The sequence below is a fragment of the Schistocerca serialis genome, chromosome 1 (genome assembly GCF_023864345.2).
Source record: "Schistocerca serialis cubense isolate TAMUIC-IGC-003099 chromosome 1, iqSchSeri2.2, whole genome shotgun sequence".
NCBI classification, from domain to species: Eukaryota; Metazoa; Arthropoda; class Insecta; order Orthoptera; family Acrididae; genus Schistocerca; species Schistocerca serialis.
The window spans coordinates 33,423,692-33,450,983 of NC_064638.1; positions in this window are offsets into that span (position 1 = coordinate 33,423,692).

A 27,292-nucleotide genomic window follows, 5' to 3' on the forward strand; every position below is an offset into this window, starting at 1 on the left:
CAAACTCTATAACTCATCGGCAATGGGAGAGTGCTACGGTTACAGAAAACAGACAGTGGTGCATTGGATACATGCCACAGGAGCCCCAGGACAGCTGCCATGTGGCGACCACAGCCTTGCTAATCTCCTGCGGAGAAGAGGCCATGAGGCCTCCAGATATCAATCGCGATGTAATTTCTGTGCCACCGTCTCTATGGGTCGGTGGGAGGATGGCAGGAATCATTCTGTGGCACATCACAAACCACCTATTGGGCTTCCAGAAGAGATTAAATGAGCCAACAGCAACTTTGTTAATCTCCTCAATATAAGTCCTTATGGAGATCCAAGTATTTAATAGCGATGCAAACTCTATAACTCATCGGCAATGGGAGAGTGCTACGGTTACAGAAAACAGACAGTGGTGCATTGGATACATGCCACAGGAGCCCCAGGACAGCTGCCATGTGGCGACCACAGCCTTGCTAATCTCTTGCGGAGAAGAGGGCATGAGGCCTCCAGATATCAATCGCGACGAAATTTCTGTGCCACCATCTCTATGGGTCGGTGGGAGAATGGCAGGAATCATTCTGTGGCACATCACAAACCACCTATTGGGCTTCCAGAAGAGATTAAATGAGCCAACAGCAACTTTGTTAATCTCCTCAATATAAGTCCTTATGGAGATCCAAGTATTTAATAGCGATGCAAACTCTATAACTCATCGGCAATGGGAGAGTGCTACGGTTACAGAAAACAGACAGTGGTGCATTGGATACATGCCACAGGAGCCCCAGGACAGCTGCCATGTGGCGACCACAGCCTTGCTAATCTCTTGCGGAGAAGAGGGCATGAGGCCTCCAGATATCAATCGCGACGAAATTTCTGTGCCACCATCTCTATGGGTCGGTGGGAGAATGGCAGGAATCATTCTGTGGCACATCACAAACCACCTATTGGGCTTCCAGAAGAGATTAAATGAGCCAACAGCAACTTTGTTAATCTCCTCAATATAAGTCCTTATGGAGATCCAAGTATTTAATAGCGATGCAAACTCTATAACTCATCGGCAATGGGAGAGTGCTACGGTTCCAGAAAACAGACAGTGGTGCATTGGATACATGCCACAGGAGCCCCAGGACAGCTGCCATGTGGCGACCACAGCCTTGCTAATCTCTTGCGGAGAAGAGGGCATGAGGCCTCCAGATATCAATCGCGACGAAATTTCTGTGCCACCATCTCTATGGGTCGGTGGGAGAATGGCAGGAATCATTCTGTGGCACATCACAAACCACCTATTGGGCTTCCAGAAGAGATTAAATGAGCCAACAGCAACTTTGTTAATCTCCTCAATATAAGTCCTTATGGAGATCCAAGTATTTAATAGCGATGCAAACTGTATATCTCATCGGCAATGGGAGAGCGCTGCGGTTACAGAAAACAGACAGTGGAGTATCGGATACATGCCACTGGAGCCCCAGGACAGCCGCCATGTTGCGACCACAGCCTTGCTAATCTCCAGCGGAGAAGAGGCCATGAGGCCTCCAGATATCAATCGCGATGTAATTTCTGTGCCACCGTCTCTATGGGTCGGTGGGAGGATGGCAGGAATCATTCTGTGGCACATCACAAACCACCTATTGGGCTTCCAGAAGAGATTAAATGAGCCAACAGCAACTTTGTTAATCTCCTCAATATAAGTCCTTATGGAGATCCAAGTATTTAATAGCGATGCAAACTCTATAACTCATCGGCAATGGGAGAGTGCTACGGTTACAGAAAACAGACAGTGGTGCATTGGATACATGCCACAGGAGCCCCAGGACAGCTGCCATGTGGCGACCACAGCCTTGCTAATCTCTTGCGGAGAAGAGGGCATGAGGCCTCCAGATATCAATCGCGACGAAATTTCTGTGCCACCATCTCTATGGGTCGGTGGGAGAATGGCAGGAATCATTCTGTGGCACATCACAAACCACCTATTGGGCTTCCAGAAGAGATTAAATGAGCCAACAGCAACTTTGTTAATCTCCTCAATATAAGTCCTTATGGAGATCCAAGTATTTAATAGCGATGCAAACTCTATAACTCATCGGCAATGGGAGAGTGCTACGGTTCCAGAAAACAGACAGTGGTGCATTGGATACATGCCACAGGAGCCCCAGGACAGCTGCCATGTGGCGACCACAGCCTTGCTAATCTCTTGCGGAGAAGAGGGCATGAGGCCTCCAGATATCAATCGCGACGAAATTTCTGTGCCACCATCTCAATGGGTCGGTGGGAGAATGGCAGGAATCATTCTGTGGCACATCACAAACCACCTATTGGGCTTCCAGAAGAGATTAAATGAGCCAACAGCAACTTTGTTAATCTCCTCAATATAAGTCCTTATGGAGATCCAAGTATTTAATAGCGATGCAAACTGTATATCTCATCGGCAATGGGAGAGCGCTGCGGTTACAGAAAACAGACAGTGGAGTATCGGATATATGCCACTGGAGCCCCAGGACAGCCGCCATGTTGCGACCACAGCCTTGCTAATCTCCTGCGGAGAAGAGGCCATGAGGCCTCCAGATATCAATCGCGATGTAATTTCTGTGCCACCGTCTCTATGGGTCGGTGGGAGGATGGCAGGAATCATTCTGTGGCACATCACAAACCACCTATTGGGCTTCCAGAAGAGATTAAATGAGCCAACAGCAACTTTGTTAATCTCCTCAATATAAGTCCTTATGGAGATCCAAGTATTTAATAGCGATGCAAACTCTATAACTCATCGGCAATGGGAGAGTGCTACGGTTACAGAAAACAGACAGTGGTGCATTGGATACATGCCACAGGAGCCCCAGGACAGCTGCCATGTGGCGGCCACAGCCTTGCTAATCTCTTGCGGAGAAGAGGGCATGAGGCCTCCAGATATCAATCGCGACGAAATTTCTGTGCCACCATCTCAATGGGTCGGTGGGAGAATGGCAGGAATCATTCTGTGGCACATCACAAACCACCTATTGGGCTTCCAGAAGAGATTAAATGAGCCAACAGCAACTTTGTTAATCTCCTCAATATAAGTCCTTATGGAGATCCAAGTATTTAATAGCGATGCAAACTCTATAACTCATCGGCAATGGGAGAGTGCTACGGTTACAGAAAACAGAGAGTGGTGCATTGGATACATGCCACAGGAGCCCCCGGACAGCTGCCATGTGGCGACCACAGCCTTGCTAATCTCCTGCGGAGAAGAGGCCATGAGGCCTCCAGATATCAATCGCGATGTAATTTCTGTGCCACCGTCTCTATGGGTCGGTGGGAGAATGGCAGGAATCATTCTGTGGCACATCACAAACCACCTATTGGGCTTCCAGAAGAGATTAAATGAGCCAACAGCAACTTTGTTAATCTCCTCAATATAAGTCCTTATGGAGATCCAAGTATTTAATAGCGATGCAAACTGTATATCTCATCGGCAATGGGAGAGCGCTGCGGTTACAGAAAACAGACAGTGGAGTATCGGATACATGCCACTGGAGCCCCAGGACAGCCGCCATGTTGCGACCACAGCCTTGCTAATCTCCTGCGGAGAAGAGGCCATGAGGCCTCCAGATATCAATCGCGATGTAATTTCTGTGCCACTGTCTCTATGGGTCGGTGGGAGGATGGCAGGAATCATTCTGTGGCACATCACAAACCACCTATTGGGCTTCCAGAAGAGATTAAATGAGCCAACAGCAACTTTGTTAATCTCCTCAATATAAGTCCTTATGGAGATCCAAGTATTTAATAGCGATGCAAACTCTATAACTCATCAGCAATGGGAGAGTGCTACGGTTACAGAAAACAGACAGTGGTGCATTGGATACATGCCACAGGAGCCCCAGGACAGCTGCCATGTGGCGACCACAGCCTTGCTAATCTCTTGCGGAGAAGAGGGCATGAGGCCTCCAGATATCAATCGCGACGAAATTTCTGTGCCACCATCTCAATGGGTCGGTGGGAGAATGGCAGGAATCATTCTGTGGCACATCACAAACCACCTATTGGGCTTCCAGAAGAGATTAAATGAGCCAACAGCAACTTTGTTAATCTCCTCAATATAAGTCCTTATGGAGATCCAAGTATTTAATAGCGATGCAAACTGTATATCTCATCGGCAATGGGAGAGCGCTGCGGTTACAGAAAACAGACAGTGGAGTATCGGATACATGCCACTGGAGCCCCAGGACAGCCGCCATGTTGCGACCACAGCCTTGCTAATCTCCTGCGGAGAAGAGGCCATGAGGCCTCCAGATATCAATCGCGATGTAATTTCTGTGCCACCGTCTCTATGGGTCGGTGGGAGGATGGCAGGAATCATTCTGTGGCACATCACAAACCACCTATTGGGCTTCCAGAAGAGATTAAATGAGCCAACAGCAACTTTGTTAATCTCCTCAATATAAGTCCTTATGGAGATCCAAGTATTTAATAGCGATGCAAACTCTATAACTCATCGGCAATGGGAGAGTGCTACGGTTCCAGAAAACAGACAGTGGTGCATTGGATACATGCCACAGGAGCCCCAGGACAGCTGCCATGTGGCGACCACAGCCTTGCTAATCTCTTGCGGAGAAGAGGGCATGAGGCCTCCAGATATCAATCGCGACGAAATTTCTGTGCCACCATCTCAATGGGTCGGTGGGAGAATGGCAGGAATCATTCTGTGGCACATCACAAACCACCTATTGGGCTTCCAGAAGAGATTAAATGAGCCAACAGCAACTTTGTTAATCTCCTCAATATAAGTCCTTATGGAGATCCAAGTATTTAATAGCGATGCAAACTGTATATCTCATCGGCAATGGGAGAGCGCTGCGGTTACAGAAAACAGACAGTGGAGTATCGGATATATGCCACTGGAGCCCCAGGACAGCCGCCATGTTGCGACCACAGCCTTGCTAATCTCCTGCGGAGAAGAGGCCATGAGGCCTCCAGATATCAATCGCGATGTAATTTCTGTGCCACCGTCTCTATGGGTCGGTGGGAGGATGGCAGGAATCATTCTGTGGCACATCACAAAGCACCTATTGGGCTTCCAGAAGAGATTAAATGAGCCAACAGCAACTTTGTTAATCTCCTCAATATAAGTCCTTATGGAGATCCAAGTATTTAATAGCGATGCAAACTCTATAACTCATCGGCAATGGGAGAGTGCTACGGTTACAGAAAACAGACAGTGGTGCATTGGATACATGCCACAGGAGCCCCAGGACAGCTGCCATGTGGCGGCCACAGCCTTGCTAATCTCTTGCGGAGAAGAGGGCATGAGGCCTCCAGATATCAATCGCGACGAAATTTCTGTGCCACCATCTCAATGGGTCGGTGGGAGAATGGCAGGAATCATTCTGTGGCACATCACAAAGCACCTATTGGGCTTCCAGAAGAGATTAAATGAGCCAACAGCAACTTTGTTAATCTCCTCAATATAAGTCCTTATGGAGATCCAAGTATTTAATAGCGATGCAAACTCTATAACTCATCGGCAATGGGAGAGTGCTACGGTTACAGAAAACAGAGAGTGGTGCATTGGATACATGCCACAGGAGCCCCCGGACAGCTGCCATGTGGCGACCACAGCCTTGCTAATCTCCTGCGGAGAAGAGGCCATGAGGCCTCCAGATATCAATCGCGATGTAATTTCTGTGCCACCGTCTCTATGGGTCGGTGGGAGAATGGCAGGAATCATTCTGTGGCACATCACAAACCACCTATTGGGCTTCCAGAAGAGATTAAATGAGCCAACAGCAACTTTGTTAATCTCCTCAATATAAGTCCTTATGGAGATCCAAGTATTTAATAGCGATGCAAACTGTATATCTCATCGGCAATGGGAGAGCGCTGCGGTTACAGAAAACAGACAGTGGAGTATCGGATACATGCCACTGGAGCCCCAGGACAGCCGCCATGTTGCGACCACAGCCTTGCTAATCTCCTGCGGAGAAGAGGCCATGAGGCCTCCAGATATCAATCGCGATGTAATTTCTGTGCCACTGTCTCTATGGGTCGGTGGGAGGATGGCAGGAATCATTCTGTGGCACATCACAAACCACCTATTGGGCTTCCAGAAGAGATTAAATGAGCCAACAGCAACTTTGTTAATCTCCTCAATATAAGTCCTTATGGAGATCCAAGTATTTAATAGCGATACAAACTCTATAACTCATCAGCAATGGGAGAGTGCTACGGTTACAGAAAACAGACAGTGGTGCATTGGATACATGCCACAGGAGCCCCAGGACAGCTGCCATGTGGCGACCACAGCCTTGCTAATCTCTTGCGGAGAAGAGGGCATGAGGCCTCCAGATATCAATCGCGACGAAATTTCTGTGCCACCATCTCAATGGGTCGGTGGGAGAATGGCAGGAATCATTCTGTGGCACATTACAAACCACCTATTGGGCTTCCAGAAGAGATTAAATGAGCCAACAGCAACTTTGTTAATCTCCTCAATATAAGTCCTTATGGAGATCCAAGTATTTAATAGCGATGCAAACTGTATATCTCATCGGCAATGGGAGAGCGCTGCGGTTACAGAAAACAGACAGTGGAGTATCGGATACATGCCACTGGAGCCCCAGGACAGCCGCCATGTTGCGACCACAGCCTTGCTAATCTCCTGCGGAGAAGAGGCCATGAGGCCTCCAGATATCAATCGCGATGTAATTTCTGTGCCACCGTCTCTATGGGTCGGTGGGAGGATGGCAGGAATCATTCTGTGGCACATCACAAACCACCTATTGGGCTTCCAGAAGAGATTAAATGAGCCAACAGCAACTTTGTTAATCTCCTCAATATAAGTCCTTATGGAGATCCAAGTATTTAATAGCGATGCAAACTCTATAACTCATCGGCAATGGGAGAGTGCTACGGTTACAGAAAACAGACAGTGGTGCATTGGATACATGCCACAGGTGCCCCAGGACAGCCGCCATGTTGCGACCACAGCCTTGCTAATCTCCTGCGGAGAAGAGGCCATGAGGCCTCCAGATATCAATCGCGATGTAATTTCTGTGCCACCATCTCTATGGGTCGGTGGGAGAATGGCAGGAATCATTCTGTGGCACATCACAAACCACCTATTGGGCTTCCAGAAGAGATTAAATGAGCCAACAGCAACTTTGTTAATCTCCTCAATATAAGTCCTTATGGAGATCCAAGTATTTAATAGCGATGCAAACTCTATAACTCATCGGCAATGGGAGAGTGCTACGGTTACAGAAAACAGACAGTGGTGCATTGGATACATGCCACAGGAGCCCCAGGACAGCCGCCATGTTGCGACCACAGCCTTGCTAATCTCCTGAGGAGAAGAGGCCATGAGGCCTCCAGATATCAATCGCGATGTAATTTCTGTGCCACCATCTCTATGGGTCGGTGGGAGAATGGCAGGAATCATTCTGTGGCACATCACAAACCACCTATTGGGCTTCCAGAAGAGATTAAATGAGCCAACAGCAACTTTGTTAATCTCCTCAATATAAGTCCTTATGGAGATCCAAGTATTTAATAGCGATGCAAACTCTATAACTCATCGGCAATGGGAGAGTGCTACGGTTACAGAAAACAGACAGTGGTGCATTGGATACATGCCACAGGAGCCCCAGGACAGCCGCCATGTTGCGACCACAGCCTTGCTAATCTCCTGCGGAGAAGAGGCCATGAGGCCTCCAGATATCAATCGCGATGTAATTTCTGTGCCACCATCTCTATGGGTCGGTGGGAGAATGGCAGGAATCATTCTGTGGCACATCACAAACCACCTATTGGGCTTCCAGAAGAGATTAAATGAGCCAACAGCAACTTTGTTAATCTCCTCAATATAAGTCCTTATGGAGATCCAAGTATTTAATAGCGATGCAAACTCTATAACTCATCGGCAATGGGAGAGTGCTACGGTTACAGAAAACAGACAGTGGTGCATTGGATACATGCCACAGGAGCCCCAGGACAGCCGCCATGTTGCGACCACAGCCTTGCTAATCTCCTGCGGAGAAGAGGCCATGAGGCCTCCAGATATCAATCGCGATGTAATTTCTGTGCCACCGTCTCTATGGGTCGGTGGGAGAATGGCAGGAATCATTCTGTGGCACATCACAAACCACCTATTGGGCTTCCAGAAGAGATTAAATGAGCCAACAGCAACTTTGTTAATCTCCTCAATGTAAGTCCTTATGGAGATCCAAGTATTTAATAGCGATGCAAACTCTATAACTCATCGGCAATGGGAGAGTGCTACGGTTACAGAAAACAGAGAGTGGTGCATTGGTTACATGCCACAGGAGCCCCAGGACAGCTGCCATGTGGCGACCACAGCCTTGCTAATCTCCTGCGGAGAAGAGGCCATGAGGCCTCCAGATATCAATCGCGATGTAATTTCTGTGCCACCGTCTCTATGGGTCGGTGGGAGAATGGCAGGAATCATTCTGTGGCACATCACAAACCACCTATTGGGCTTCCAGAAGAGATTAAATGAGCCAACAGCAACTTTGTTAATCTCTTCAATATAAGTCCTTATGGAGATCCAAGTATTTAATAGCGATGCAAACTCTATAACTCATCGGCAATGGGAGAGTGCTACGGTTACAGAAAACAGACAGTGGTGCATTGGATACATGCCACAGGAGCCCCAGGACAGCTGCCATGTGGCGACCACAGCCTTGCTAATCTCCTGCGGAGAAGAGGCCATGAGGCCTCCAGATATCAATCGCGATGTAATTTCTGTGCCACCGTCTCTATGGGTGGGTGGGAGAATGGCAGAAATCATTCTGTGGCACATCACAAACCACCTATTGGGCTTCCAGAAGAGATTAAATGAGCCAACAGCAACTTTGTTAATCTCCTCAATATAAGTCCTTATGGAGATCCAAGTATTTAATAGCGATGCAAACTCTATAACTCATCGGCAATGGGAGAGTGCTACGGTTACAGAAAACAGACAGTGGTGCATTGGATACATGCCACAGGAGCCCCAGGACAGCTGCCATGTGGCGACCACAGCCTTGCTAATCTCTTGCGGAGAAGAGGGCATGAGGCCTCCAGATATCAATCGCGACGAAATTTCTGTGCCACCATCTCAATGGGTCGGTGGGAGAATGGCAGGAATCATTCTGTGGCACATCACAAACCACCTATTGGGCTTCCAGAAGAGATTAAATGAGCCAACAGCAACTTTGTTAATCTCCTCAATATAAGTCCTTATGGAGATCCAAGTATTTAATAGCGATGCAAACTCTATAACTCATCGGCAATGGGAGAGTGCTACGGTTACAGAAAACAGACAGTGGTGCATTGGATACATGCCACAGGAGCCCCAGGACAGCTGCCATGTGGCGACCACAGCCTTGCTAATCTCTTGCGGAGAAGAGGGCATGAGGCCTCCAGATATCAATCGCGACGAAATTTCTGTGCCACCATCTCTATGGGTCGGTGGGAGGATGGCAGGAATCATTCTGTGGCACATCACAAACCACCTATTGGGCTTCCAGAAGAGATTAAATGAGCCAACAGCAACTTTGTTAATCTCCTCAATATAAGTCCTTATGGAGATCCAAGTATTTAATAGCGATGCAAACTCTATAACTCATCGGCAATGGGAGAGTGCTACGGTTACAGAAAACAGACAGTGGTGCATTGGATACATGCCACAGGAGCCCCAGGACAGCTGCCATGTGGCGACCACAGCCTTGCTAATCTCTTGCGGAGAAGAGGGCATGAGGCCTCCAGATATCAATCGCGACGAAATTTCTGTGCCACCATCTCAATGGGTCGGTGGGAGAATGGCAGGAATCATTCTGTGGCACATCACAAACCACCTATTGGGCTTCCAGAAGAGATTAAATGAGCCAACAGCAACTTTGTTAATCTCCTCAATATAAGTCCTTATGGAGATCCAAGTATTTAATAGCGATGCAAACTCTATAACTCATCGGCAATGGGAGAGTGCTACGGTTACAGAAAACAGACAGTGGTGCATTGGATACATGCCACAGGAGCCCCAGGACAGCTGCCATGTGGCGACCACAGCCTTGCTAATCTCTTGCGGAGAAGAGGGCATGAGGCCTCCAGATATCAATCGCGACGAAATTTCTGTGCCACCATCTCTATGGGTCGGTGGGAGGATGGCAGGAATCATTCTGTGGCACATCACAAACCACCTATTGGGCTTCCAGAAGAGATTAAATGAGCCAACAGCAACTTTGTTAATCTCCTCAATATAAGTCCTTATGGAGATCCAAGTATTTAATAGCGATGCAAACTCTATAACTCATCGGCAATGGGAGAGTGCTACGGTTACAGAAAACAGACAGTGGTGCATTGGATACATGCCACAGGAGCCCCAGGACAGCTGCCATGTGGCGACCACAGCCTTGCTAATCTCTTGCGGAGAAGAGGGCATGAGGCCTCCAGATATCAATCGCGACGAAATTTCTGTGCCACCATCTCAATGGGTCGGTGGGAGAATGGCAGGAATCATTCTGTGGCACATCACAAACCACCTATTGGGCTTCCAGAAGAGATTAAATGAGCCAACAGCAACTTTGTTAATCTCCTCAATATAAGTCCTTATGGAGATCCAAGTATTTAATAGCGATGCAAACTCTATAACTCATCGGCAATGGGAGAGTGCTACGGTTACAGAAAACAGACAGTGGTGCATTGGATACATGCCACAGGAGCCCCAGGACAGCTGCCATGTGGCGACCACAGCCTTGCTAATCTCTTGCGGAGAAGAGGGCATGAGGCCTCCAGATATCAATCGCGACGAAATTTCTGTGCCACCATCTCTATGGGTCGGTGGGAGGATGGCAGGAATCATTCTGTGGCACATCACAAACCACCTATTGGGCTTCCAGAAGAGATTAAATGAGCCAACAGCAACTTTGTTAATCTCCTCAATATAAGTCCTTATGGAGATCCAAGTATTTAATAGCGATGCAAACTCTATAACTCATCGGCAATGGGAGAGTGCTACGGTTACAGAAAACAGACAGTGGTGCATTGGATACATGCCACAGGAGCCCCAGGACAGCTGCCATGTGGCGACCACAGCCTTGCTAATCTCTTGCGGAGAAGAGGGCATGAGGCCTCCAGATATCAATCGCGACGAAATTTCTGTGCCACCATCTCTATGGGTCGGTGGGAGGATGGCAGGAATCATTCTGTGGCACATCACAAACCACCTATTGGGCTTCCAGAAGAGATTAAATGAGCCAACAGCAACTTTGTTAATCTCCTCAATATAAGTCCTTATGGAGATCCAAGTATTTAATAGCGATGCAAACTCTATAACTCATCGGCAATGGGAGAGTGCTACGGTTACAGAAAACAGACAGTGGTGCATTGGATACATGCCACAGGAGCCCCAGGACAGCTGCCATGTGGCGACCACAGCCTTGCTAATCTCTTGCGGAGAAGAGGGCATGAGGCCTCCAGATATCAATCGCCACGAAATTTCTGTGCCACCATCTCTATGGGTCGGTGGGAGGATGGCAGGAATCATTCTGTGGCACATCACAAACCACCTATTGGGCTTCCAGAAGAGATTAAATGAGCCAACAGCAACTTTGTTAATCTCCTCAATATAAGTCCTTATGGAGATCCAAGTATTTAATAGCGATGCAAACTCTATAACTCATCGGCAATGGGAGAGTGCTACGGTTACAGAAAACAGACAGTGGTGCATTGGATACATGCCACAGGAGCCCCAGGACAGCTGCCATGTGGCGACCACAGCCTTGCTAATCTCTTGCGGAGAAGAGGGCATGAGGCCTCCACATATCAATCGCGACGAAATTTCTGTGCCACCATCTCAATGGGTCGGTGGGAGAATGGCAGGAATCATTCTGTGGCACATCACAAACCACCTATTGGGCTTCCAGAAGAGATTAAATGAGCCAACAGCAACTTCGTTAATCTCCTCAATATAAGTCCTTATGGAGATCCAAGTATTTAATAGCGATGCAAACTCTATAACTCATCGGCAATGGGAGAGTGCTACGGTTACAGAAAACAGACAGTGGTGCATTGGATACATGCCACAGGAGCCCCAGGACAGCTGCCATGTGGCGACCACAGCCTTGCTAATCTCTTGCGGAGAAGAGGGCATGAGGCCTCCAGATATCAATCGCGACGAAATTTCTGTGCCACCATCTCTATGGGTCGGTGGGAGGATGGCAGGAATCATTCTGTGGCACATCACAAACCACCTATTGGGCTTCCAGAAGAGATTAAATGAACCAACAGCAACTTTGTTAATCTCCTCAATATAAGTCCTTATGGAGATCCAAGTATTTAATAGCGTTGCAAACTCTATAACTCATCGGCAATAGGAGAGTGCTACGGTTACAGAAAACAGACAGTGGTGCATTGGATACATGCCACAGGAGCCCCAGGACAGCTGCCATGTGGCGACCACAGCCTTGCTAATCTCTTGCGGAGAAGAGGGCATGAGGCCTCCAGATATCAATCGCGACGAAATTTCTGTGCCACCATCTCAATGGGTCGGTGGGAGAATGGCAGGAATCATTCTGTCTCACATCACAAACCACCTATTGGGCTCCCAGAAGAGATTAAATGAGCCAACAGCAACTTTGTTAATCTCCTCAATATAAGTCGTTATGGAGATCCAAGTACGAGCAATGCAAACTCTATAACTCATCGGCAATGGGAGAGTGCTACGGTTACAGAAAACAGACAGTGGTGCAGCGGAAACATGCCACTGGAGCCCCAGGACAGCTGCCATGTGGCGCCAACTGCCTCGATAATCTCTTGCGGAGAAGAGGGCATGAGGCCGCCAGATATCAATCGCGACGAAATTTCTGTGTCACCATCTCTATGGGTCGGTGAGAGGATGGCAGGAATCATTCTATGGGACGTCACAAACCAACTATTGGGCTCCCAGAAGAGATTAAATGAGCCAACAGCAACTTTGTTAATCTCCTCAATATAAGTCGTTATGGAGATCCAAGTACGAGCAATGCAAACTCTATAACTCATCGGCAATGGGAGAGTGCTACGGTTACAGAAAACAGACTGTGGTGCATCGGACACAAGCCACTGGAGAATCAGGACAGCTGCCATGTGGCGCCAAAAGCCTCGCAAATCTCTTGCGGAGAAGAGGGCATGAGGCCTCCTGATATCAATCGCGACGAAATTTCTGTGCCGCCATCTCTATGGGTCGGTGGGAGGATGGCAGGAATCATTCTGTGGCACATCACAAACCACCTATTGGGCTCCCAGAAGAGATTAAATGAGCCAACAGCAACTTTGTTAATCACCTCAATATAAGTCTTTATACAGATCTTAGTATTTAATAGCGATGCAAACTGTATATCTCATCGGCAATGGGAGAGCGCTGCGGTTACAGAAAACAGACAGTGGAGTATCGGATACATGCCACTGGAGCCCCAGGACAGCCGCCATGTTGCGACCACAGCCTTGCTAATCTCCTGCGGAGAAGAGGCCATGAGGCCTCCAGATATCAATCGCGATGTAATTTCCGTGACACCATCTCTATGGGTCGTTGGGAGGATGGCAGGAATCATTCTGTGGCACATCACAAACCACCAATTGGGCTTCCAGAAGACATTAAATGAGCCAACAGCAACTTTGTTAATCTCCTCAATATAAGTCCTTATGGAGATCCAAGTATTTAATAGCGATGCAGACTCTATAACTCATCGGCAATGGGAGAGTGCTACGGTTACAGAAAACAGACAGTGGTGCATCGGATACATGCCACAGGAGCCCCAGGACAGCTGCCATGTGGCGACCACAGCCTTGCTAACTCTTGCGGAGAAGAGGGCATGAGGCCTCCAGATATCAATCGCGACGAAATTTCTGTGCCACCATCTCTATGGGTCGTTGGGAGGATGGCAGGAATCATTCTGTGGTACGTCGCAAACCACCTATTGGGCTTCCAGAAGAGATTAAATGAGCCAACAGCAACTTTGTTAATCTCCTCAACATAAGTCGTTATGGCGATCCTAGTATTTAATAGCGACGCAAATTGTATAACTCATCGCCATTGGAAGAGTGCTACGGTTACTGAAAACAGACAGAGGAGCATCGGATACATGCCACTGGAGCCCCAGGAGAGCTGCCATGTGGCGACAACAGCCTTGTTAATCTCTCGCGGAGAAGAGGGCATGAGGCCTCCAGACGTAATTCCCGTGTCACAGTGTCGATCGGGAGGTGGGAGGATGGCAGGAAACATATTGTGGTACGTTAGAAACGACCTATTGGGATTCCAGAAGAGATTAAATGTGCCAACCGCTACTTCGTTAATCTCTTAAATATAAGTCGTTATTTAGATCATAGTATTTAATAGCGACGCAAATTGTATAACTCATCGGCAATGGGAGAGTGCTTCGGCATGTAACGACCATGTAACGACCACAGCCTTGTTAGTCACCTGCAGAGAAGAAATCATGAGACCTCCAGATATCAATCGCGTCGAAATTTCTGTGCCACCATTTCACCGCGATGGTGGCAGGATGGCAGGAATCATTCTGTGGTACGTCAGAAACCATCTATTGGGGTCCCAGAAGAGATTAAATGAGCCAACAGCATCTTTGTTTATCTCCTCAAAATAAGTCGTTATGGAGATCCTAGTATTTAATAGCGACGCAAATTGTATAACTCATCGCCATTGGAAGAGACCTACGGTTACAGATAACAGACAGAGGAGCATCGGATACATGCCACTCGAGCACCAGGAGAGCTGCCATGTGGCGACCACAGCCTTGCTAGTCTATTGCGGAGAAGAGGGTATGAGGCCTCCAGATGTCGATCGCAACGAAAGTAATGTTCCACAATCTCAATGGGACGGAGGGTGGATGGCAGGAATCATTCTGTGGTACGTCAGAAACCACCTATTGACCTCCAGAAGAGAAAAAATGAGCCAACAGCAACTTTGTTAATATCCTCAATATAAGTCGTTATGGCGATCCGAGTATTTAAACGCGACGCAAATTTTATAACTCATCGACAATGGGAGAGTGCTACGGTAACAGAAAACATACAGTGGTACATTGGATACATGCCACTGGTGCCCTAGGAGAGCTGCCATGTAACGACCGCAGCCTTGTTAGTCACCTGCAGAGAAGAAGGCATGAGACCTCCAGATATCAATCGCGTCGAAATTTCTGTGCCACCATTTCACCGCGACGGTGGCAGGATGGCAGGAATCATTCTGTGGTACGTCAGAAACCATCTATTGGGGTCCCAGGAGAGATTAAATGAGCCAACAGCAACTTTGTTAATCTCCTCAATATAAGTCGTTATGGCGATCCGAGTATTTAAAAGCGACGCAAATTGTATAACTCATCGACAATGCGAGAGTGCTACGGTTACAGGAAACAGACAGTGGTGCATCGGATACATGCCACTGGAGCCCCAGGAGAGCTACCATGTGGCGCCCACAGCCTTGGTAGTCTCTTGCGGAGAAGAGGGCATGAGGCCTCCAGATATCAATCGCGACGAAATTTCTGTGCCACCATCTCAAGGGGACGGTGGAAGGATGGCAGGAATCATTCTGTGGTACGTCAGAAACCACCTACTGGGCTCCCAGAAGACATTAAAATAGCCAACAGCAACTAAGTTAATCTCCTCAATATAAGTCGTTATGGAGATCCTAGTATGTAATGACGCCTGCCGCTTGGGTTCTGAGGCCATCCTTGGTTCCTTCCGGCGGCTGGCTGATTTGGTGAAGACAACCAGCATCGCACGCGGAGTGCAAGCTGAGCTTAATATCTGCAGCATAGTGCCCAGAGTCGATGGCGGTCCTGTGGTTTGGAGCCGTGTGGAGGATCTAAACCAGAGGCTCAGACGACTCTGCGACTATAATGGTTGCAAATTCATCGACCTCCGTTATTGGGTGGAGAACTGTAGGGCCCCCCTAGACAGGTCAGGCGTGCACAACACACCGGAAGCAGCTACTAGGGTAGCAGCGTACGTGTGGCGTGCACACGGGGGTTTTTTAGGTTAGAGGGACCCCCCCTTGGGCGAAACGATAAAATACCTGACGGCTTACCAGAGAGGACATTATCATCGTTGATAAAGAACGTCCGTCCTCAGAGACCAAAAACAGGAAAAGTTAACGTAATATTGGTAAACTGCAGGAGTATCCAGGGCAAGGTTCCTGAATTAGTATCTCTTATTGAAGGAAATAGTGCGCATATAGTATTAGGAACGGAAAGTTGGTTAAAACCGGAAGTGAACAGTAACGAAATCCTAGACACAGAATGGAATATATACCGCAAGGATAGGATAAACGCCAATGGTGGAGGAGTATTTATAGCAGTAAAGAGTTCAATAATATCCAGTGAAGTTATTAGCGAATGCGAATGTGAAATAATCTGGGTTAAGTTAAGTATCAAAGGTGGGTCAGATATGATAGTCGGATGCTTCTATAGACCACCTGCATCAGCAACCGTAGTAGTTGAGCGCCTCAGAGAGAACCTGCAGAACGTCGTGAAGAAGTTTCGTGATCATACTATTGTAATAGGGGGAGACTTCAATCTACCAGGTATAGAATGGGATAGTCACACAATCAGACCTGGAGCCAGGGACAGAGACTCTTGTGACATTATCCTGACTGCCTTGTCCGAGAATTACTTCGAGCAGATAGTTAGAGAACCAACTCGTGAAGCTAACGTTTTAGACCTCATAGCAACAAATAGACCGGAACTTTTCGACTCCGTGAATGTAGAAGAGGGTATCAGTGATCATAAGTCAGTGGTTGCATCAATGACTACAAGTGTAATAAGAAATGCCAAGAAAGGAAGGAAAATATATTTGCTTAACAAGAGTGATAGGGCACAAATCGCAGAATATCTGAGTGACCACCATCAAACGTTCATTTCTGAGGAAGAGGATGTGGAACAAAAATGGAAAAAATTCAGAAACATCGTCCAGTACGCCTTAGATAAGTTCGTACCGACTAAGGTCCAAAGCGAGGGGAAAGATCCACCGTGGTATAACAATCATGTACGAAAGGTACTACGGAAACAAAGAAAGCTTCATCATAGGTTTAAGAGTAGTCGAATCATAGCTGATAAGGAAAAGCTGAACGAAGCGAAAAAGAGCGTAAAGAGAGCAATGAGAGAAGCATTCAACGAATTCGAACATAAAACATTGGCAAACAATCTAAACAAGAACCCTAAAAAGTTTTGGTCATATGTAAAATCGGTAAGCGGATCTAAATCCCCTATTCAGTCACTCGTTGACCACGATGGCACCGAAACAGAGGACGACCGAAGAAAGGCAAAAATACTGAATTCAGTGTTTCGAAACTGTTTCACTGCGGAAAATCGTAACACGGTCCCTGACTTCAGCCGTCGCACGGACGCCAAAATGGAAAATATTGAAATAAACGATATCGGAATTGAAAAACAACTGCTATCACTTAGTAGCGGAAAAGCATCCGGACCAGACGAGATACCCTTAAGATTCCACAGTGATTATGCTAAAGAACTTGCCCCCTTTCTATCAGCAATTTATCGTAGATCGCTGGAAGAACGTAAAGTACCTAGCGACTGGAAGAAAGCGCAGGTCATTCCCATTTTCAAGAAGGGTCATAAATCAGATGCGAATAATTATAGGCCTATTTCGCTTACGTCAATCTGTTGTAGAATAATGGAACATGTTTTGTGTTCTCGTATTATGACGTTCTTAGATAATACAAATCTCCTTCATCATAACCAACATGGATTCCGCAAACAGAGATCATGTGAAACTCAGCTCGCCCTATTTGCCCAAGAAATTCACAGTGCCGTAGACACTGGCGAGCAGATTGATGCCGTATTCCTGGACTTCAGGAAGGCATTTGATACGGTTCCGCACTTACGTTTAGTGAAAAAAATACGAGCTTACGGAATATCGGACCAGGTTTGTGATTGGATTCAGGATTTCCTAGAAGAAAGAACACAACATGTCATTCTTAACGGTTCAAAATCTGCAGATGTAGAGGTAATTTCGGGAGTACCGCAGGGAAGCGTGATAGGACCTTTATTGTTTACAATATACATAAATGACTTAGTTGACAACATCGGTAGCTCCGTGAGGCTATTTGCAGATGACACGGTTGTCTACAAGAAAGTAGCAACATCAGAAGACTCGTACGTACTCCAGGAAGACCTGCAGAGGATTAATGCATGGTGCGACAGCTGGCAGCTTTCCCTAAACGTAGATAAATGTAATATAATGCGCATACATAGGGGCAGAAATCCATTCCAGTACGATTATGCCATAGGTGGTAAATCATTGGAAGCGGTAACGACCGTAAAATACTTAGGAGTTACTATCCGGAGCGATCTGAAGTGGAATGATCACATAAAACAAATAGTGGGAAAAGCAGGCGCCAGGTTGAGATTCATAGGAAGAATTCTAAGAAAATGTGACTCATCGACGAAAGAAGTAGCTTACAAAACGCTTGTTCGTCCGATTCTTGAGTATTGCTCATCAGTATGGGACCTTTACCAGGTTGGATTAATAGAAGAGATAGACATGATCCAGCGAAAAGCAGCGCGATTCGTCATGGGGACATTTAGTCAGCGCGAGAGCGTTACGGAGATGCTGAACAAGCTCCAGTGGCGGACACTTCAACAAAGGCGTTACGCAATACGGAGAGGTTTATTATCGAAATTACGAGAGAGCACATTCCGTGAAGAGATGGGCAACATATTACTACCGCCCACATTTATCTCGCGTAATGATCACAACGAAAAGATCCGAGAAATTAGAGCAAATACGGAGACTTACAAGCAGTCGTTCTTCCCACGCACAATTCGTGAATGGAACAGGGAAGGGGGGATCAGATAGTGGTACAATAAGTACCCTCCGCCACACACCGTAAAGGGGCTCGCGGAGTATAGATGTAGATGTAGATCTTATACATGCCACTGGAGCCCCGGGAGAGCTGCCATGTGGCGACCACAGCCTTGCTAGTCTCCTGCGGAGAGGTGTTCGTGATGCCTCCAGATATCAATCGCGACGAAATTTCCGTGCCACAATGTCAATCGAAAGGTGGGACGATGGCAGGAAACATTTTGTGGTACGTCAGAAACCACCTATTGGGCTTCCAGAAGGGATTAAATGAGACAACAGCAACTTTGTTAATCTCCTCAATATAAGTCGTTATGGAGATCATAGTATTTAATAGTGTCGCAAATTGTATAACCCATCGGCAGTGGGAGTTTGCTACGGTTACAGAAAACAGACAGTGGTGCATCGGATACATGCCACTGGAGCCCCAGGAGAGCTGCCATGTGGCGACCACAGCCTTGCAAGTCTCTTGCGGAGAAGAGGGCATGTGGCCTCCAGATATCAATCGCGACGAAATTTCCGTGTCACAATGTCAATCGAAAGGTGGGACGATACCAGGAAACATTTTGTGGTACGTCAGAAACCACCTATTGGGCTCCAGAAGTGATTGAATGAGCCAACAGCAACTTTGCTAATCTCCTCAATTTAAACGTTATAGAGATCCTAGTATTTAATAGCGACGCAAATTTCATAACTCATCATCAATGGGAGAGTGCTACGGTTACAGAAAACAGACCGTGGTGCATCGAATACATGCCACTGGAGCCCCACGGGAGCTGCCACGTGGCGACCAATGCCTTGCTAGTCTCGTGCGGAGAAGAGGGCATGAGGCCTCCAGATATCAATTGCGAGGAAATTTCTGTGCCACCATTTCACTGCGGCGGTGGCAGGATGGATGGAATCATTCTGTGGTACGTCCGAAACCACCTATTGGTCTCCCAGAAGCGATTAAATGAGCCATCAGCAACTTTTTTAATCTCCTCAATATAAGTCGTTATGGAGATCCTAGTATTTAATAGCGACGCAAATTGTACAACTCATCGGCATTGGGAGAGTGCTACGGTTACAGAAAACAGACAGTGGTGCATCGGATACATGCCACTGGAGCCCCAGGAGTGCTGCCATGTGGCGACCACAGCCTTGCTAGTCTCTTGCGGAGAAGAGGGCATGTGGCCTCCAGATATCAATCGCGACGAAATTTCCGTGTCACAATGTGAATCGGAGGGTGGGGGGATGCCATGAAACATTTTGTGGTACGTCAGAAACCACCTATTGGGCTCCCAGAAGACATTAAAAGAGCCAACAGCAACTTTGTTAATCTCCTCAATATAAGTCGTTATGGAGATCCTAGTATTTAATAGTGTCGCAAATTGTATTGAAAGGTGGCTACACTGAGCCACAGCGCCAGAGATTGCGCCAAAGGGTATTATTCAGCCGCCTCCACTGGCAGTGCTTGTGGAGATCTCGTAGTAGATTGCTTGTTGAGATGTTATAGTGAAAAGTGCTTGTTGAGATCTCGTAGCAGGCAGTGCCTGCTGAGATGTGATACTGAAAAGTTCTTGTTGAGATGTGGTAGTAGCGAGGCGGTGTCGAGATATATTGTAATGATTAGAGTGATTTTCGTCAATATATGAAGGTAAAAAAAAAAAAATTTCCTTTTCTTTTTATTATCTCAATGTCTTAAATAATGCAGCATTACAGGTTCAGTCCACAATGCATCTGGCTTGTATTCTTGTATTAGAGTGTAATTCTGCTTTCCGTACGCAATTAAAGTATTTCTATTTTTTTTATTACTTCAGTATAAATGATATTTAAAATTTCTTGTCTTAGTGAAGAAGAACCGTTGCAGATGTGTACGTTGAGTCACACTCCCACACACAGAACAATTACACTTGTGCTTTGGTTTCGTAGGTTTTATAGTTTCTGGGGACTTAATTAATTAATTGTGTTAACAGGAAATTTTCATTTCATTCTTTGTTGTTGTTCTTTGCAGTCAGATTGCGTACTAAAACTAGTCAGGGTCAACCGTTTACGAGACACAGCGTAATCGGACATACGGCTACCAAAAATTAAAATTATTTGCATTTTATTTAATTAAGCCTCCATGCACGTGGCGACCGCTGCTTCGGATCGTCCCTTGGAATCTTTTGATTGTAAAAATAGTAGACAGTAGTATTGTTGTAGTAATTTGTAGTTTACATTGCATGTATAGATTTGGTAATTGGCATTCTTCTAATGGTATTTTTCAAAATTTAAATTTATTGTCTTGTATACGCGTTTGACAATTTAGAGCAATTATTTCAATTGTTCGTTAATCGTGTTTGAGGGAAACATTTCGTGTGAATGGTATTGTTGGAGATAAGGAGTCATTCTGTGTAATTTTCGTACAGTGACGAGTTTTTTATGTTTTGTAAATGATTACGCGGTCAATGAAACAGGCAAAGATGATGAATAGTGAGAATGACGAAATTGTTAACATGGCAAACTCGCCAACACAGGAGAACAGTGTGATGAATAATGAAGTGGAAAACAATATAATAAGTCGGGAAAATAGTCCGGAACCATTTCAAAATTTTTCTCAATCAGAAAATTCACAGAATACGAGATTAACGATAGAAGATTCTGAAATAGTATCGAACATAGATAGCTTTATGGCTATGCAGAAGGAAGTTAGTTTTGCGGGAGACGTTAGGGGCGAAAAGAATTTCGAACCGGCTAACATGGAGCAGTTGATGGGTGCTATATTACATTTGGGATCACAGATGGGAACTTTGCGATCTGAATTAAAAACAGAGATAGGGACAATTAAAACAGAAATGGGAACAATGGAAACACGGTTAGACTCACAAATAGGAACAATTAGAACTGAGATGGGAACAATGGAAACACGGTTAGACTCATTGGGATCACAGTTAGGAACTGAATTAAAAACAGAGTTAGGGACAATTAAAACTGAGATGGGAACAATGGAAACACGGTTAGACTCACGAATAGGGACATGTTTCAAAAACATGAAAGATGAATTAAAGAAAGAAATCAGAGAAGAAGTACAACCGATTTTGAATGCTCACAATAATAGATTAATTGCAGTAGAGATTAGACAAAGGGAACAGGATAGAGAACAGGAAGAAAGAGATCGCGTGATAGTACAGAAATTTTCAGAGTTAAATTTACAACGTGCAAAGGATAAGGAAGAAATATTTGAGAGAATCGAGGAATCCGTACCAAATGATAGAATAAATAACCTAACACAACAATATGAACAGTTAACTACCAAATGTGTTAATACTGAAACCCGAGTCGCGACACTTACGGAAGACGTAAATAAACAGAAAGAACAAATAGGTGATTTATCGGATAGAGTTGAGGAGATTTCGGATAAATTGACAAGTCTTAGTTTACATGGGGACAGAGATTCGGATGACACAGCACTATTGTCATTTGCAGAAACCGAAGAGTATCAGAACATAAATAAACATGTTGAAAATCAGGGAAAATTTAATGAACGCGTTAAAAGGGAAGTTGAGGCATTACGAAAGCAAGTCAAACAAATTGAAGGAGAAATCGTAGGGAAAGACAGCAGAAGAAATTTAGAATCACAAATAGCAGAGGGGCTTGAAGAAAACAATCTGTTTCATTTACGAGATGTAACAAGAGAGCGCCAGGCGCTTCCTTGGTGTCTGTAATTTTCTGAGACGCTTTGTTAGTTTGGACGATTTGGCCACACCTGTTTTTGCGATCTATCTGGAAACTTCTTTTTAAACGAAAATCGGTCGACAACTCTGTTTGATTAGTTTGTATTCCTGATGAGTGGGTTACTAAGCTGATTTGTTATACGCATTTTAGTTATGCACACTTTGGTCCCAGAAAATGTTTTCATAAATTACGGGAAAATTGCTACTTCAGTAACATGGCAAAACGTATTCGATCTGTTCTGGCCAAATGCAAATTATGTCAAAAGGCTAAGCAGCCAACAATTCCTCACAGAGCACCGTTGTTTCCTATCATTCCAGCGAAATTAAAGGACATGGCTGCAGTCGATTTGTTCGGTCCAGTGGTTCGATTTACTAATGGTTTTGCGTACATTTTCGTAGCAGTGGAGTTGACATCAAAATATGTGTAAATTGTATAACTCATCGGCAATGGGAGAGTGCTACGGTTACAGAAAACAGGCAGTGGTGAATCGGATACATGCTACTGGAGTCCCAGGAGAGCTGCCATGCATCGTCCACAGCCTTGCTAGTCTCTTGGAGAGGAGACGGCATGAGGCCTCCAGATTTCTAATCGGGACGAAATTTCTCTGTCACCATGTGAAAAGGGACGGTTCGAGGATAACAGGAAGCATTCTGTGGTACATCCGAGACCGGCTACTAGACTCACAGAAGAGATTAAATAGGCCAACAGCAACTTTATTAATCGCCTCAAAATAAGTCGTTACGGAGATCCTAGTATTTAATAGCGATGCAAATTGTATAACTCATCGGCAATGGGAGAGTGCTACGGTTACAGAAACAGGCAGTGGTGAATCGGATACATGCTACTGGAGTCCCAGGAGAGCTGCCATGCATCGTCCACAGCCTTGCTAGTCTCTTGAAGAGGAGGCGGCATGAGGCCTCCAGATTTCCAATCGGGACGAAACTTCTCTGTCACCATGCGAATGGGACGGTTCGAGGATAACAGGAAGCATTCTGTGGTACATCCGGGACCGGCTACTAGACTCACAGAAGAGATTAAATAGGCCAACAGCAACCTTATTAATCGCCTCAAAATAAGTCGTTATGGAGATCCTAGTATTTAATAGCGATGCAAATTGTATAACTCATCGGCAATGGGAGAGTGCTACGGTTACAGGAAACAGGCAGTGGTGAATCGGATACATGCTACTGGAGTCCCAGGAGAGCTGCCATGCATCGTCCACAGCCTTGCTAGCCTCTTGAAGAGGAGGCGGCATGAGGCCTCCAGATTTCTAATCGGGACGAAATTTCTCTGTCACCATGTGAATGGGACGGTTCGATAATAACAGGAAGTATTCTGTGGTACATCCGCGACCGGCTACCAGACTCACAGAAGAGATTAAATGAGCCAGCAGCAAATTTGTTAATCGCCTCAAAATAAGTCGTTATGGAGATCCTAGTATTTAAGAGCGATGCAATTTGTATAACTCATCGGTAATGGGAGAGTGCTACGGTTACAGAAAACAGGCAGTGGTGAATCGGATACATGCTACTGGAGTCCCAGGAGAGCTGCCATGCATCGTCCACAGCCTTGCTAGTCTCTTGGAGAGGAGGCGGCATGAGGCCTCCAGATTTGTAATCGGGACGAAAATTCTCTCTCACCATGTTAATGGGACGGTTCGAGGATGACAGGAAGCATTCTGTGGTACATCCGAGACCGGCTACCAGACTCAAAGAAGAGATTAAATGAGCCAGCAGCAACTTTGTCAATCGCCTCAAAATAAGTCGTTATGGAGATCCTAGTATTTAAGATCGATGCAAATTGTATAACTCATCGGTAATGGGAGAGTTCTACGGTTACAGAAAACAGGCAGTGGTGAATCGGATACATGCTACTGGAGTCAGAGGAGAGCTGCCATGCATCGTCCACAGCCTTGCTAGTCTCTTGGAGAGGAGGCGGCATGAGGCCTCCAGATTTGTAATCGGGACGAAATTTCTCTCTCACCATGTTAATGGGACGGTTCGAGGAAACAGGAAGCATTCTGTGGTACGTCCGAGACCTGCTACTAGACTCACAGAAGAGATTAAATGAGCCAGCAGCAACTTTGTTAATCGCCTCAAAATAAGTCGTTATGGAGATCCTAGTATTTAAGAGCGATGCAAATTGTATAACTCATCGGTAATGGGAGAGTGCTACGGTTACAGAAAACAGGCAGTGGTGAATCGGATACATGCTACTGGAGTCCCAGGAGAGCTGCCATGCATCGTCCACAGCCTTGCTAGTCTCTTGGAGATAAGGCGGCATGTGGCCTCCAGATTTCTAATCGGGACGAAATTTCTCTGTCACCATATGAATGGGACGGTTCGAGGATGACAGGAAGCATTCTGTGGTACATCCGAGACCGGCTACCAGACTCACAGAAGAGATTAAATGAGCCAACAGCAACTTTGTTAATCGCCTCAAAATAAGTCGTTATTGAGATCATAGTATTTAATAGCGATGCAAATTGTATAACTCATCGGCAATGAGAGAGTGCTACGGTCACAGGAAACAGGCAGTGGTGAATCGGATACATGCTACTGCAGTCCCAGGAGAGCTGCCATGCATCGTCCACAGCCTTGCTAGTCTCTTGGAGAGGAGGCGGCATGAGGCCTCCAGATTTCTAATCGGGACGAAATTCCTCTGTCACCATGTGAATGGGATGGTTCGAGGATGACAGGAAGCATTCTGTGGTACATCCGAGACCGGCTACCAGACTCACAGAAGAGATTAAATGAGCCAACAGCAACTTTGTTAATCGCCTCAAAATAAGTCGTTATTGAGATCCTAGTATTTAATAGCGATGCAAATTGTATAACTCATCGGCAATGAGAGAGTGCTACGGTCACAGGAAACAGGCAGTGGTGAATCGGATACATGCTACTGGAGTCCCAGGAGAGCTGCCATGCATCGTCCACAGCCTTGCTAGTGTCTTGGAGAGGAGGCGGCATGAGGCCTCCAGATTTCTAATCGGGATGAAATTTCTCTATCACCATGTGAATGGGACGGTTCGAGGATAACAGGAAGCATTCTGTGGTACATCCGAGACCTGCTACTAGTCTCACAGAAGAGATTAAATGAGCCAACAGCAACTTTGTTAATCGCCTCAAAATAAGTCGTTATTGAGATCCTAGTATTCAATAGCGATGCACATTGTATAACTTATCGGCAATGGGAGAGTGCTACGGTTACAGAAAACAGGCAGTGGGTAATCGGATACATGCTACTGGAGTCCCAGGTGAGCTGCCATGCATCGTCCACAGCCTTGCTAGTGTCTTGGAGAGGAGGCGGCATGAGGCCTCCAGATTTCTAATCGGGATGAAATATCTCTGTCACCATGTGAATGGGACGGTTCGGGGATGACAGGAAGCATTCTGTGGTACATCCGAGACCTGCTACTAGACTCAAAGAAGCGATTAAATGAGCCAACAGCAAATTTGTTAATCGCCTCAAAATAAGTCGTTATGGAGATTCTAGTATTTAATAGCGATGCAAATTGTATAACACATCGGCAGTGGGAGAGTGCTACGGTTACAGAAAACAGATAGTGGGGAATCGGATACATGCTACTGGAGTCCCAGGAGAGCTGCCATGCATCGTCCACAGCCTTGCTAGTCTCTTGGAGAGGAGGCGGCATGAGGCCTCCAGATTTGTAATCGGGACGAAAATTCTCTCTCACCATGTTAATGGGACGGTTCGAGGATGACAGGAAGCATTCTGTGGTACATCCGAGACCGGCTACCAGACTCAAAGAAGAGATTAAGTGAGCCAGCAGCAACTTTGTCAATCGCCTCAAAATAAGTCGTTATGGAGATCCTAGTATTTAAGATCGATGCAAATTGTATAACTCATCGGTAATGGGAGAGTTCTACGGTTACAGAAAACAGGCAGTGGTGAATCGGATACATGCTACTGGAGTCAGAGGAGAGCTGCCATGCATCGTCCACAGCCTTGCTAGTCTCTTGGAGAGGAGGCGGCATGAGGCCTCCAGATTTGTAATCGGGACGAAATTTCTCTCTCACCATGTTAATGGGACGGTTCGAGGAAACAGGAAGCATTCTGTGGTACGTCCGAGACCTGCTACTAGACTCACAGAAGAGATTAAATGAGCCAGCAGCAACTTTGTTAATCGCCTCAAAATAAGTCGTTATGGAGATCCTAGTATTTAAGAGCGATGCAAATTGTATAACTCATCGGTAATGGGAGAGTGCTACGGTTACAGAAAACAGGCAGTGGTGAATCGGATACATGCTACTGGAGTCCCAGGAGAGCTGCCATGCATCGTCCACAGCCTTGCTAGTCTCTTGGAGAGGAGGCGGCATGAGGCCTCCAGATTTCTAATCGGGACGAAATTCCTCTGTCACCATGTGAATGGGATGGTTCGAGGATGACAGGAAGCATTCTGTGGTACATCCGAGACCGGCTACCAGACTCACAGAAGAGATTAAATGAGCCAACAGCAACTTTGTTAATCGCCTCAAAATAAGTCGTTATTGAGATCCTAGTATTTAATAGCGATGCAAATTGTATAACTCATCGGCAATGAGAGAGTGCTACGGTCACAGGAAACAGGCAGTGGTGAATCGGATACATGCTACTGGAGTCCCAGGAGAGCTGCCATGCATCGTCCACAGCCTTGCTAGTGTCTTGGAGAGGAGGCGGCATGAGGCCTCCAGATTTCTAATCGGGATGAAATTTCTCTATCACCATGTGAATGGGACGGTTCGAGGATAACAGGAAGCAT